This window comes from Apium graveolens, chromosome 11 (genome assembly GCF_009905375.1).
Source record: "Apium graveolens cultivar Ventura chromosome 11, ASM990537v1, whole genome shotgun sequence".
NCBI classification, from domain to species: domain Eukaryota; kingdom Viridiplantae; phylum Streptophyta; class Magnoliopsida; order Apiales; family Apiaceae; genus Apium; species Apium graveolens.
In genome coordinates, this window is record NC_133657.1 from 64,995,138 (window position 1) to 65,008,388 (window position 13,251).

Here is a 13,251-nt window from a genome sequence, read left to right on the forward strand (position 1 = left end):
CGTGCCACCTCTTGACTTTCTCCTTGTACATTTTGTTGTTCTCATAAGCTTGAAGTCGAAACTCGTCGAGTTTATTCAATTGAAGCATCCTCTTCTTTCCAGCCTCATCCAAATCAAGATTCAATTTCTTCCAAGCCCAATACACCTTATGCTCGAGCTCCATAGGCAAATGACACCCTTTACCATATACCAACTGAAACGGAGACATTCCCAATAGAGTCTTGTATGTTGTTCTATAGGCCCAAACAGCTTCATTAAGCTTTAAAGACCAATCTTTTCTCGATGGACACACAACTTTCTCTAAAATGCCCTTGATCTCTCTATTAGACACCTTAGCTTGACCATTTGTCTGAGAATGATAAGCCGTAGCAATGCGATGATTCACATTATACCTTTATATCATAGCAGTAAACTTGTGATTGCAAAAATGCGACCCCTCATCACTGATTATGACTCTTGGAGTTCCAAACCTTATAAATATCTGCTTGTGAAGAAAATTAAGCACCACTTTCACATCGTTCTTTGGTAATGCCTTAACTTCAACCCATTTTGACACATAATCAACCGCCAACAAGATGTACTGATTATTACAAGATGAGACAAATGTCCCCATGAAGTTAATTCCCCAAACATCGAAGACCTCAACCTTGAGAAGCATATTAAGATGCATCTCATCCCTCTTAGACATATTACCCACATGTTGACAACGATCACATTTCAAAATGAACTGGTGAGCATCTTTAAACAAAGTTGGCCAAAAGAAACCTGCTTGAAGAATACAAGTTTCTATCTTTTCTCTACTATAATGTGCTCCATAAACCGTTGAGTGGAAATCTCATAAGATCCCCCCCCCCCGTTCGTTGTAAGGATTACATCTCCTGATGATTTGGTCAGCTTCTTATCGAAAAAGAAATGGCTCATCCCACATATACCACTTCACTTCATGTAGAAACCTCTTCCTTTGAGCATGTGATAAGTCGGGAGGCATGATATTACTCACAAGGTAGTTCACAATGTCTGCAAACCACGGTTCTTCTTTTTGCACTCCAAACAGCTGCTCGTCGGGAAAAGACCCATTATCAATGTCTTATCCAATGAAGTAGCCTTAGGGTTCTCTAAACACGAAAGATGATCAGCGACTTGATTTTCAGTCCCCTTTCTGTCCTAGATCTCTAGTTCAAAATCTTGAAGCAAAAGAACCCATCTAATCAATCTAGGTTTCGAGTCCTTTTTTGAGAGGAGATAATAAATTGCAGCGTGATCAGTGAAAACTGTCACCTTAGTCCCAAGTAGATAAGATCGAAATTTCTCAAAACCATAGACAATAGCCAAAAGTTCTTTCTCCGTAGTAGTATAATTCAGTTGAGCACCATTTAGGGTCTTGCTAGCGTAGTAGACCATGAAATATGTTGTTCTTCCTCTGCCCAAGAACTGCTCCAACCGCATAGTCACTTGCATCGTACATCATCTCAAAAGGTTCATTCCAATCAGGTGTAGTTATGACAGGTGCCGTGATTATACTCTTCTTCAATGTCTCAAAAGCTGTAAGGCACTCGTCATCAAACTTGAAAGGGACATCTTTCTCTAGCAAACTGCACAATGGCTTCGAAATCTTTGAAAAGTCATTGACGTCTATAGAAACCCGCATGACGAAGAAACCGCAAATTCCCTTTACAGGAATTAGGTGGAGGTGTAGGATTTTATACATCACAAAAGCATGGTAAAACATTTTCTTGATATAAAATCCATATAATCGCATACAAATCGTGAATAAATCGAGGGATCGATTACTAACCTTTAATAGCGATCCAAGAACGATGAACGGAGATCCCTAGCAGCTGCTCCTCAAGTGTGAAGCACTCCACCGGTATCCACCAAGAGATCAATGTGATGGAGGAGGAAGAGGTTGGGAAAATTAGGGTTTGCTTAACTTTTTTTAGGTTTGAGGTAAATAGGGTTTATAATAGTATATTTATAGGCAAAATTTTCAGCTAAAAATTTTCCATAAAATATTATTATTATTAACCTTTTAATTGATTATTGTTATTAACCAATTAACTAATAATTAAAACACCTTATAATCATTAATCCCTTTTCTAAACACTTTAGAAAAATAATTCTCTCACTTGATTTAATTTCCAAAATTCAATTCTTAATTAATAATATTAAGAACTTTTCTTAATTAATTTATAATTAATTAAATCTCATTTAATCAATTATTAAATTTGCTAATTAATTATTTATTTCACAAATAAATAATTACCAGCCATTATTAATTAATTCCTTCACCATTAAATCATTCTCTTTTATGGTATGACCTTGTAGGTTCAATATAAAGCCGGTAGTACAAATAAATAATAATAAAACTATTTTATCATTATTTATATAAATTCTCTTATTTATTAAATATGATTAATTAATAAATTAATCATGTTTATTCTACATCGTGAGGGATACTTCTCAGCATATCGCGACTATCCGGATAATACGAATTCACTGCTTAGAATACCAAGAACCTATTCAGTGAGTAGTTATCGTACAATTAATTCCTTCTACCCTGCAATGTCACGATTAAATACAAGGCATGGAACTTGTGTCAAGCCTATCTTATTTAATCATTTGCTATCCCATTCACTATGCTTAGTTCTATTTAATGTAAATTAGAAACTCATTTCTAATTTCATTCACTATGTCCAGAGATTCCTGAACTAGCATAAGTGGATCAGCATTGAACATTCTTTTCCTTCACTGGAAGGGGTAGATCCTTTATTGATCATACACTATCTTCGTGTACAAATTCCTATACCCAGTAGAGCCCTTATAATTGTCCCTGGAGACTAAGAACTAAACCAAAGCATAGTTCAATGTACACAAGATGACTATGATGACCTCAAGTCTAAGGATACTTTTACAACTATCACTATGTGAACAACTGCTGACACGTGAGTGATCTCCATCAGTTATTCAGCTGTGTGAGTCATGTTCAGTGAACTTATTCTATAATAAGCACCTACATACTAGCTATAGTGTCAACATACAAATGTCTATGAGAACAGACATCCTTCATAATGAAGCAAGCATAGGATGTACCGATCTTTGCGGATTACTAATTACAAGTTAGTAATCCTACGACTAGGAAATATCTAAGTTTAGAGTTATCATATTTTAGGTCTCATTATTATGATCTCATCATAATCCATAAAAAGCTTTACTCTAAACTATGGTATATCTTATTTAAACACTTAAATAGATAAAGCCCGTAATAAAACCAAAATAAGTCTTTTATTAATATCAATGTAATCAATATAGATTACATAAAAGTTATTCCTAAATCATCATACATGATTGGACTTAGGACACATCTCTTTCAATCTCCCACTTGTACTAAAGCCAATCACTCTGGTATCTAATACCCATCTTGTCTTTATGACGATCAAAGTGACTTTGAGAAAGTGGCTTTGTGAGTGGGTCTGCTACGTTGTTATGTGTGTCAACTCTCTCAATCTTGACATCTCCTCTTTCAATAGAATACAAGAAATGTTACCGCGCTCCCACTAACCTTTTTGTAGACACATGGTTCATCTATGTTTTTGATAAAACCAAACTCTTTGATTGTCTCATCAAAACGGATGTTCCATCTACGAGAAGCTTGCTTTAAACCATATATGGTTCGCAGCAGCTTACACACTAGGTGTTTATTTCCCTTGGAAAGAAAACCCTCTGGTTGTGTCATATACACTTCCTCTTCAAGTTTCCCATCGAGGAAGGCCGTTTTCACGTCCATTTTCCAGATCACATAGTCGTAGTAAGCAGCAATCGCAAGCAAAATCTGAATTGATTTTAACAGGGTTACAGGCAAAAAAGTTTCATCAAAGTCAATCCCTTGCCTTTGTCTGAATCCTTTTGCCACGAGCCTGGCCTTATAGGTCTCCACCTGGCCATCTGATCCAATCTTTCTTTTGTATACCCACTTGCATCCAATAGGCTTAACACCTTCAGGCGCCTCAACCAGAGTCCATACTTGGTTGGTATACATTGATTCCATTTCGGATTTCATGGCACTATGCCATTTCTATGAGTCAACACTACTCATAGCCTCATTATAGGTCACAGGGTCGTCATCATCAATGATTGACAACTCATTGTCATTCTCAATGACAAGGCCATAATTCCTCTCAGGTTGGCGAGACACTCTCCCTGACCTACGAATGGGTTGTTCCACAGAAAGTTGTTCAGTCTGAACAGGTGTTTCCATTTGATCCGTAGTAGTTTGTGCTTCTTGAACTTCATCAAGTTCAATCTTGCTCCCACTGTTTCCTTCAAGGATAAACTGCTTTTCCAAGAAGGTAGCATGTTTGGAGACAAACACCCGATGATCGGTGTAAAAGTAATACCCTAAAGTCTCCTTAGGATATCCCACAAAATTACATTTTACGGATCGAGATTCCAGCTTATCTGGGTCAACTTTCTTGACATAAGCTGGACATCCCCAAATCTTAACGTGTTTAAGACCCGGTTTCCTTTCTTTCCATATCTCATATGGAGTTTGAGGAACAGATTTGGAAGGCACCTTATTCAGTAAATATGCTGAGGTTTCCAATGTATAACCCCATAGGAATACTGGAAGATTCACATAGCTCATCATGGACCGAACCATGTCTAACAAAGTTCGATTTATCCTTTCAGATACCTCATTCAACTGTGGAGTATATGGAGGAGTCCACTGGGAGACTATACCATTTTCTTTGAGATAATCTAGAAACTCTCCATTCAAGTATTCACCACCTTGATCTGATCGAAGAGTTATAATACTATGTTTGGTTTGTTTCTCCACTTCATGCTTATATTCTTTGAACTTTTCAAAGGCTTCAGACTTGTGTTTCATCAAATACACATATCTGAATCTAGATCGATCATCTATGATTTTGATGAAGTTTGAAAATCCACCCATCGCTTGCATAGACATTGGTCCACATACATCTGTGTGTACCAATCCTAGCAAATCTACAGCCCTCTCTCCATGTCCACTAAATGGAGATTTGGTCATTTTACCCAATAGACAAGACTCGCATGTAGGATATGATTCAAAATCAAAGGGGTCAAGTAACCCTTCCTTATGCAATGTCGGTAGTCTATTTTCACTAATATGACCAAGTCTGCAGTGCCACAAGAAAGTGAGATTTTCATCATCCCTTTTTCTTTTATTAATTTGTTCAATCTGAAGCAAATTATGCTCTACGTCACATACATACAGACCAATAATATAAAGTACCACGTCCATAAAGAACATTATCTCTAAGAATAGAACATTCATTATTCTTAATAATAAATGAAAAACCTTCCAAATCCAACATAGGAATAGAAAAAATATTCCTCACAATAGAGGGAACGTAATAATAATTATTTAAAATAATAGTCTTGCCCGTAGGCATATATAAACTAAATGATCCTACAAATATGGCGGCAACCCTTGCTCAATTGCCCATACGTAGAATCACCTCATCTTCTTCAAGAGTCCTACTTCCCTTTAGTCCTTGCAACGAATTGCAAATATGAGAACCACAGGCGGTATCTAATACCCAAGTAGAAATTTGACTTAGTGACATATTAACTTCGATCATGAACATACCTGAATCAGAAGCGGTAGTCTCACTACCTTTCTTCTTCTTTAATTCTACAAGGTAAACCTTGCAGTTCCTCTTCCAGTGCCCCACCTTGTTATAGTGAAAGCAAACAGCTTTGCTCTTGGGGTCTTCAGCTTTTGGTGGAACCGGCTTTTTCTCACCTACTTTCTTCTTCTTGGAAGGGTTCTTCTTCCTTTTCTTAGGATTGGAACCTTCACCAATTAGAAGAACATAACTCTTCGTAGGGGGAAATTTCGATTCCGCAGTCTTCAACTTGTTATGAAGTTCAGGAAGGATGACATCCAGCTTATTCTTATGAATGTTCACAACAAACTGCGAGAACGAACTCGGAAGTGATTGCAAGACCAATTCTTGGCTCAGCTCCCCATCCATGGAAAAACCAAGTTGTCCAAGACGTTCAATCAAATTGATCATCTTAAGTACATGGTCATTCACAGATGATCCCTCAGACATCCTACATCCGAACAGCTCCTTCGATATCTCATATCGAGCTGTCCTCCCTGCCACATCATACAAACTCTTGTAGATGCATAAGGATAGTGTGAGCATCCAGATGCTCATGTTGCTTCTGTAGCTCAATATTCATGGCAGCTAGCATGATGCATTGAGCAACATTTGCATCATCTATCCACTTACGATACATAACATGTTCATCATTATGTGCATCGCTAGCAGGTTCAGTAGGCTTAGGTGAGTCAAGCACATTTTCCAACTTCTCAACCCTGAGAACAATTCTCAAGTTTCGAAGCCAGTCAGCAAAATTAGGACCAGTCAACTTGTGAGCATCTAGTATACTCTGGAGTGATAGTGCAGAAGACATAACGTATATAGTAAATCTGCAAATGATGAACACATAACAACACTTAGCAAATATTCAATTTCATTTCAAAACACTACATGAATCGGATCTTTATTCATAAGTGGCTCCCACTAGTTTATCTAATTTATACAACCCGTAAGTGAAAATTAAGCATTCATAATGCTAGTGGGAATAGGGATCCTACATTCCATCACACAACCTCGGCTGTAGCACGAAACTTCATGTGATGTTCAATAGGCAGACAACTCTTGTCAATTACATCTTATGTTATTCCCTAATAAAACTTTAGCCTCTTGATTAATTGAGTCATGGCTGTAGCACGACAGACTCAATATTTTTTGTCAAGTCTAACCCAACATTTCGTACAATTGAATCAGTCTCCAACGGCCCACGGCTGTAGCACGTAACGACCTTTAGATTCTAATTTAATGTACACGTCTCTATGTAATAGACAAGTATTTCTTATTTTGAAATCAAAGCCCTCGGATGTAGCACGAAACGACAATGATTTAAAAATAAGAACCACTTTCTACCATGTTGGAAGGCTTTGACCGACACAAGCCCGTTGTGTCATTGGCCAATTTCTACTTGATATTATTTAATTTTAGAGGGATTATATTATGTTTCAATCATAATCATATTATAAAGAGATTCTTCCTTTTAAATTAAATATTTCAAATCAATAATCGATAATCAGATGATTCTCAGATCGGGGGGAGCATTGTCAAGAGGCGTCACTTAATACCCCTTTCTTACAGATAGAAATCTGCTTTTGACAGAATCATCCTTTCTCTCAATATTGAAAATTCATATTTAATTACGTGTTTTATAAACACAAGAATCTCATGATTGTATTCATAATATTTATATTAAGGTCATGAAACAATTTCACTATACTAGATTGCCTAACATACGCCTTATGTTAATTAAGTTCACCTAAATCTATCATCGCATGATAAGTTAAGCATATATCATATATATAAGCATGAATAAACATAAAGGTAGGCATGTTAAATCATGTAGCATATTACTCTAAGCATTATACATCCCTATGTATCACATGAAGCATTTAAAGGTAATTAAAACAATTAAAACAGCTATAAAACACTATTGTTAGCTATAAACAGTCCGAAATAATTTCAAAAAATATAATATAATATACCATTAGATGCGTCTCGAAAAGACAAATCCAACGGCACCAAGAACGCCCCAAACGGACCTACCACGCGCCCTCACACGCCCCAAGAAGAAACTGACGCGCCTATACACGCACACGCGCTGTCAGGCGCATGACTGACATTCGGCCACTCGTCCCCACGCGCACACGCGCCTCACACGCCCTGACAGCTGAGCTGACGTCAGCATGATGTCATCTGATGACGTCAGCATGACATCAGCATCAACGCTGACCAGTTAACCGCGCGTGTCAGACACGCGCCGCGCGTGACACAGGAGCGCGTGACTCTCACGCGCGCTAGCCAGCCGCGCGGTCCTTCGCCTGTTTCTGTCCTTTTTTATTATTATTAACTGCCGCCGCCTTCATTGAACGACGTGCCAACCCATCAACATCAGCACATTCTTTATTGAATTCAGCAGGAAACAATAAATATATATACATAACAGATTACATATATATACATATTAAATTACGAATTTTAATTAAAACAGCTTTAAAAATTCATAATAATTAATCCACACATCAGATAATTATGAAAAAAATACCCAGACGATCTACAATACTTGTAGAATCCATATTCACAGTCAAAACAATTTTGAGAAACAATTTCTAATCAATCATAATTAATCCATGATATAACTTGCAAAAATCATAATAAATTCATAAAAGATCATAAAATTCTGAAATTTTTATCACAGATCTATATGCATACAACCTAAGATCTGATACCATTGTAGGATTTTATACATCACAGAAGCATGGTAAAACATTTTCTTGATATAAAATCCATATAATTGCATACAAATCGTGAATAAATCGAGGGATCGATTACTAACCTTTAATAGTGATCCAAGAACAATGAAGAAGATCCCTAGCAACTGCTCCTCAAGTGTGAAGCACTCCACCGGTATCCACCAAGAGATCAATGTGATGGAGGAGGAAGGGGTTGGGAAAATTAGGGTTTGCTTAACTTTTTTTAGGTTTGAGGCAAATAGGGTTTATAATAGTATATTTATAGGCAAAATTTTCACCTGAAAAATTTTCCATAAAATATTATTATTATTAACCCTTTAATTGATTATTCTTATTAACCAATTAACTAATAATTAAAATACCTTTTAATCATTAATCCCTTTTCTAAACACTTTAGAAAAATAATTCTCTCACTTGATTTAATTTCCAAAATTAAATTCTTAATTAATAATATTAAGAACTTTTCTCAATTAATTTATAATTAATTAAATCTCATTTAATCAATTCTTAAATTTGCTAATTAATTATTTATTTCACAAATAAATAATTACCAGCCATTATTAATTAATTCCTTCACCATTAAATCATTCTCTTTTATGGTGTGACCCTGTAGGTTCAATATTAAGCTAGTATTAGAAATAAATAATAATAAAACTATTTTATCATTATTTATATAAATTCTCTAATTTATTACTAATTTATTAAATATGATTAATTAATCAATTAATCATGTTTATTCTACATCGTGAGGGATATTTCTTGACATATCGCGACTATCCGGATAATACGAATTCACTGCTTAGAATACCAAGAACATATTCAGTGAGTAGTTACCGTATAATTAAGTCCTTCTACCATGCAATGTCATGATTAAATACAAGGCATGGAACTTGTGTCAAGCCTATCTTATTTAATCATTTGCTTTCCCATTCACTATGCTTAGTTCTATTTAATGTAAATTAGAAACTCCTTTCTAATTTCATTCACTCTGTCCAGAGATTCCTGAACTAGTATAAGTGGATCAGCATTGAACATTCTCTTCCTTCACTGGAAGGGGTAGATCCTTTATTGATCATACACTATCTTCGTGTAAAAATTCCTATATCCAGTAGAGCCCTTATAATTGTCCCTGGAGACTAAGAACTAAACCAAAGCATAGTTCAGTGTACACAAGATGACTATGATGACCTCAAGTCTAAGGATACTTGTACAACTCTCACTATGTGAACAACTGCTGACACATGAGTAAAGTCCATCAGTTGTTCAGCTGTGTGAGTCATGTTTAGTGAACTTATTCTATAATAAGCACCTACATACTAGCTATAGTGTCAACACACAAATGTCTACGAGAACAGACATCCTTCATAATGAAGCAAGCATAGTATGTACCTATCTTTGCGGATTACTAATTACCAGTTAATAATCCTACGACTAAGAAATATCTAAGTTTAGAGTTATCATCTTTTAGGTCTCATTATTATGATCTCATCATAATCCATAAAAAGCTTTACTCTAAACTATGCTATATCTTATTTAAACACTTAAATAGATAAAGCCCGTAATAAAACCAAAACAAGTCTTTTATTAATATCAATGAAATCAAAACAGATTACATAAAAGTTATTCCTAAATCATCATACATGATTGGACTTAGGACGCATCTCTTTCAGGAGAAAGATTCTCAATGACCCCCACCTTGGCTTTGTCCACCTCAAGACCCTTACTAGGAACCTTGTGTCCAAGAATAATACCATGTGGCACCATAAAGTGACATTTCTCCCAATTGAGAAGAAAATTGGTCTCAATACACCTCTTGAGAATGTGTCCAAGATTTTGCAAGCATTCATCAAAAGAATCGCCAAATACAGAGAAGTCGTCCATGAACACCACCACATTCTGGCCAATCATATTAGAAAAGATGGCCATCATACATCTCTAAAATATGGCTGGTGCACCACACAAATCAAAAGAAACTCGTCTGAAGGCGAAAGTACCAAATGGACAAGTGAAGGTAGTCTTCTCCTGATCTTCAAGAGCGATACAAATCTGATTATAACCTGAATAGCCATCCAGAAGACAGTAGTACTCATGACCAACCAATCTGTCAAGCATCTAATCAATGAAGGGAAAAGGGAAGTGATCTTTTCTAGTGGCCTTGTTCAGCTTCCTGTAGTCCATACAAACTCTCCACCCCATAACTGTTCATGTAGGAATAAGCTCATTCTTCTCATTTGCTACCACAGTAATTCCACATTTCTTTGGCACACATTGAATTGGGCTCACTCATGAACTGACATAAATAGGATAGATGATCCCTGCATCCAGCCACTTAAGAATTTCCTTCTTCATTACTTCCTTCATGATTGGATTAAGTCTTCTTTGCTGCTCGACCGTAGGCTTGCTACCTTCCTCTAGCGGAATTTTATGCATGCAGTAAGAAGGGCTGATTCCTTTGATATCTACTATAGTTCAACCTGTTGCCGGTTTGAACTCTCTCAGAATCCTCGGAAGCTTTTCCTCATCACTACCTGAAAGGTCAGATGCAATAATTAAAGGTAGAGTAGATGCATCACCTAAAAGAGCATACCTCAAATACTCAGGTAAAGGCTTAAGCTCAAGTGTGGGGGCTTCCTCGATAGATGGCTTGAGGCGTTTAGGAGCTTTGTTCAATTCCTCCTTCCAAGAGATTCAAAAGGCATATCAATCTTCCTCTTTCATGAAGAAGCATTCAAATATTATAATTGTTCTTCACCTTTGTCATCTTCCCCAATAAGCCTTTTTATAAGGCATCAGACCTCAGCAATTGATCAAGTTCCGAAGTCACCGCAGAATCGACCAACTCTACCTTTAAGCACTCCTCATTTTCCGTAGGAAATTTCATAGCATTGAACATATTAAAAGTTACATCCTGATCCAGCACTCGCATTGTAAGCTCAACCTTCTGCACATCTATCAAGGTTCGTTCAGTCGCCAAGAAAGGTCTTCCCAAGATAATGGGAATCTTCTTATCATCCTCGAAATCAAGAATTACGAAATCAGCAGGGAAGATGAGTTTATCAACCTTGACCAAGACATTCTCCACAATACCTCGCGGATATGTAATAGAACGGTCGGCCAACTGCAAAGTCATATAAGTCAGTTTTGGATTAGGTAAGTCTAACTGCTTGAAGATTGACAAAGGCATTAGATTGATGCTAGCTTCCAAGTCACATAAGCATCTGTCAAAAAACACTTTTCCAATAGTACACGGAATAGTGAAGCTTCCCGAATCTTTAAGCTTCGAAGGCAACTTCTGTTGCAGTACAACACTACATTCTTCTGTGAGAGAGATAGTCTCTAAATCATCTAACTTTACTTTCCGAGAGAGAATACCTTTCATAAACCTTGCGTAACTAGGCATCTGCTCAAGAGCCTCAGTGAAAGGTATGTTGATATGAAGTTTCTTGAACACCTCCAGAAACTTCTCAAATTGCTTATCCAGCTTTTTCTTCTGCATCCACTTAGGAAAAGGCGGTGGAGGATAGATCTGTTTCTCCCCTGTATTACCCTCATGAGGAGTGTGCTCAACAGTAGTATTCCTTGGTTCCACTTCTGTTTCCTGCTGCTCTATTTCTTTTTCAGTCCCAGCTTCTTTAGTCGACACTTGAGTTTGTTCGGGATTCGTAATAAGACCTCTAAGTGATTGCCTTTACTTGCTCCTTAGCTTCCCTCTTTCCTGGAACTTCAGTGTCACTAGGTAGTGTACCAGGCTGACGATTTAGCAAGACATTGGTAATTTGCCCAATTTGATTGTCTAAGGTCTTGATAGAAACAGCTTGGCTCTTACACATAAGCTTCAACTCCTCTAATTCAGATTTTTATTAGCTTGTTGCAGCTGGAGTTGCTGCATTGGTGCATATTACGGTTGCTGAAAACCAGGGGATTGTACTGCTTAGCTGGATACTGCTGATAAGGCTGTTGAACCACATTCTGAGCGTTGCTCCAACTGAAATTAGGATGATTGCGGTTGTTAGGATAATAAGTGACTGGCACAGGTTGCTGTGAACACTGAAAGTTGCTCAGGAACTGAGCTGATTCACTAGAAATTGTGCATTGATCAGTCTCATGGGCACCAGCACAAAGCTCACAGACACTAGCAATTTGATTAACTCCATAATTAGCCAGAGTGTCCACCTTCATCATCAAAGCCTTAAGTTGGGCAGCTATAGCAGTTGCTGCATCCCGCTCCAGAATTCCAGCTACTTTTCCCTGAGTCAGTCTCTGAGTAGGATTCTGGTATTCATTAGCAGGCATCAGTTCAATCAATTCATAAGCTTCATCGTAGCTCTTAGCCCACAAGGCTCCTCCTGATGCTGCATCGATCATGGGTCTAGAAGTAGCACCCAATCCATTGTAAAAACAGTTTATAATCATCCAATCAGGCATGTCATGGTGTGGGCACTTCCTTAGCATCTCCCTATATCGATCCCAAGCCTCACACAGAGATTCTCCAGTTTGTTGAGCAAACTGAGTAAGAGCATTCCTGATTGCAACAGTCTTCGCCATAGGGAAGAATTTAGTGAGAAACTTTTTAGCAAGATATTCCCAAGTGGTGATAGACCCTGCTGGTAGAGAATTTAACCAACACTTAGCTTTATCCCCAGAGAGAATGGGAAGAGTCACAACTTGATAGCATCTTCAGTCAGATCATTGAACTTGAAAGTATCGCAGATCTCGATGAAATCCCTGATGTGCATGTTGGGGTCTTCAATAGGAGAACCCCCAAACTGAACTGAGTTCTCTATCATCTGAATCGTGCTTGACGTGATCTCAAAAGTGTTAGCCCTGATGGCTGGCCTGATGATGCTTGACTGAAT

General features: G+C 37.3%; 1 non-coding gene across 1 annotated transcript; it reads left to right on the forward strand.

Annotated features, from left to right (window-relative positions):
- The first annotated feature begins 12,818 nt into the window (after window positions 1–12,818).
- LOC141699351 (small nucleolar RNA R71) lies at window positions 12,819–12,925 on the forward strand. The gene has a single exon (XR_012565820.1). It is a non-coding gene; the product is annotated as a small nucleolar RNA R71 (small nucleolar RNA).
- The last annotated feature ends 326 nt before the right edge of the window (window positions 12,926–13,251 follow it).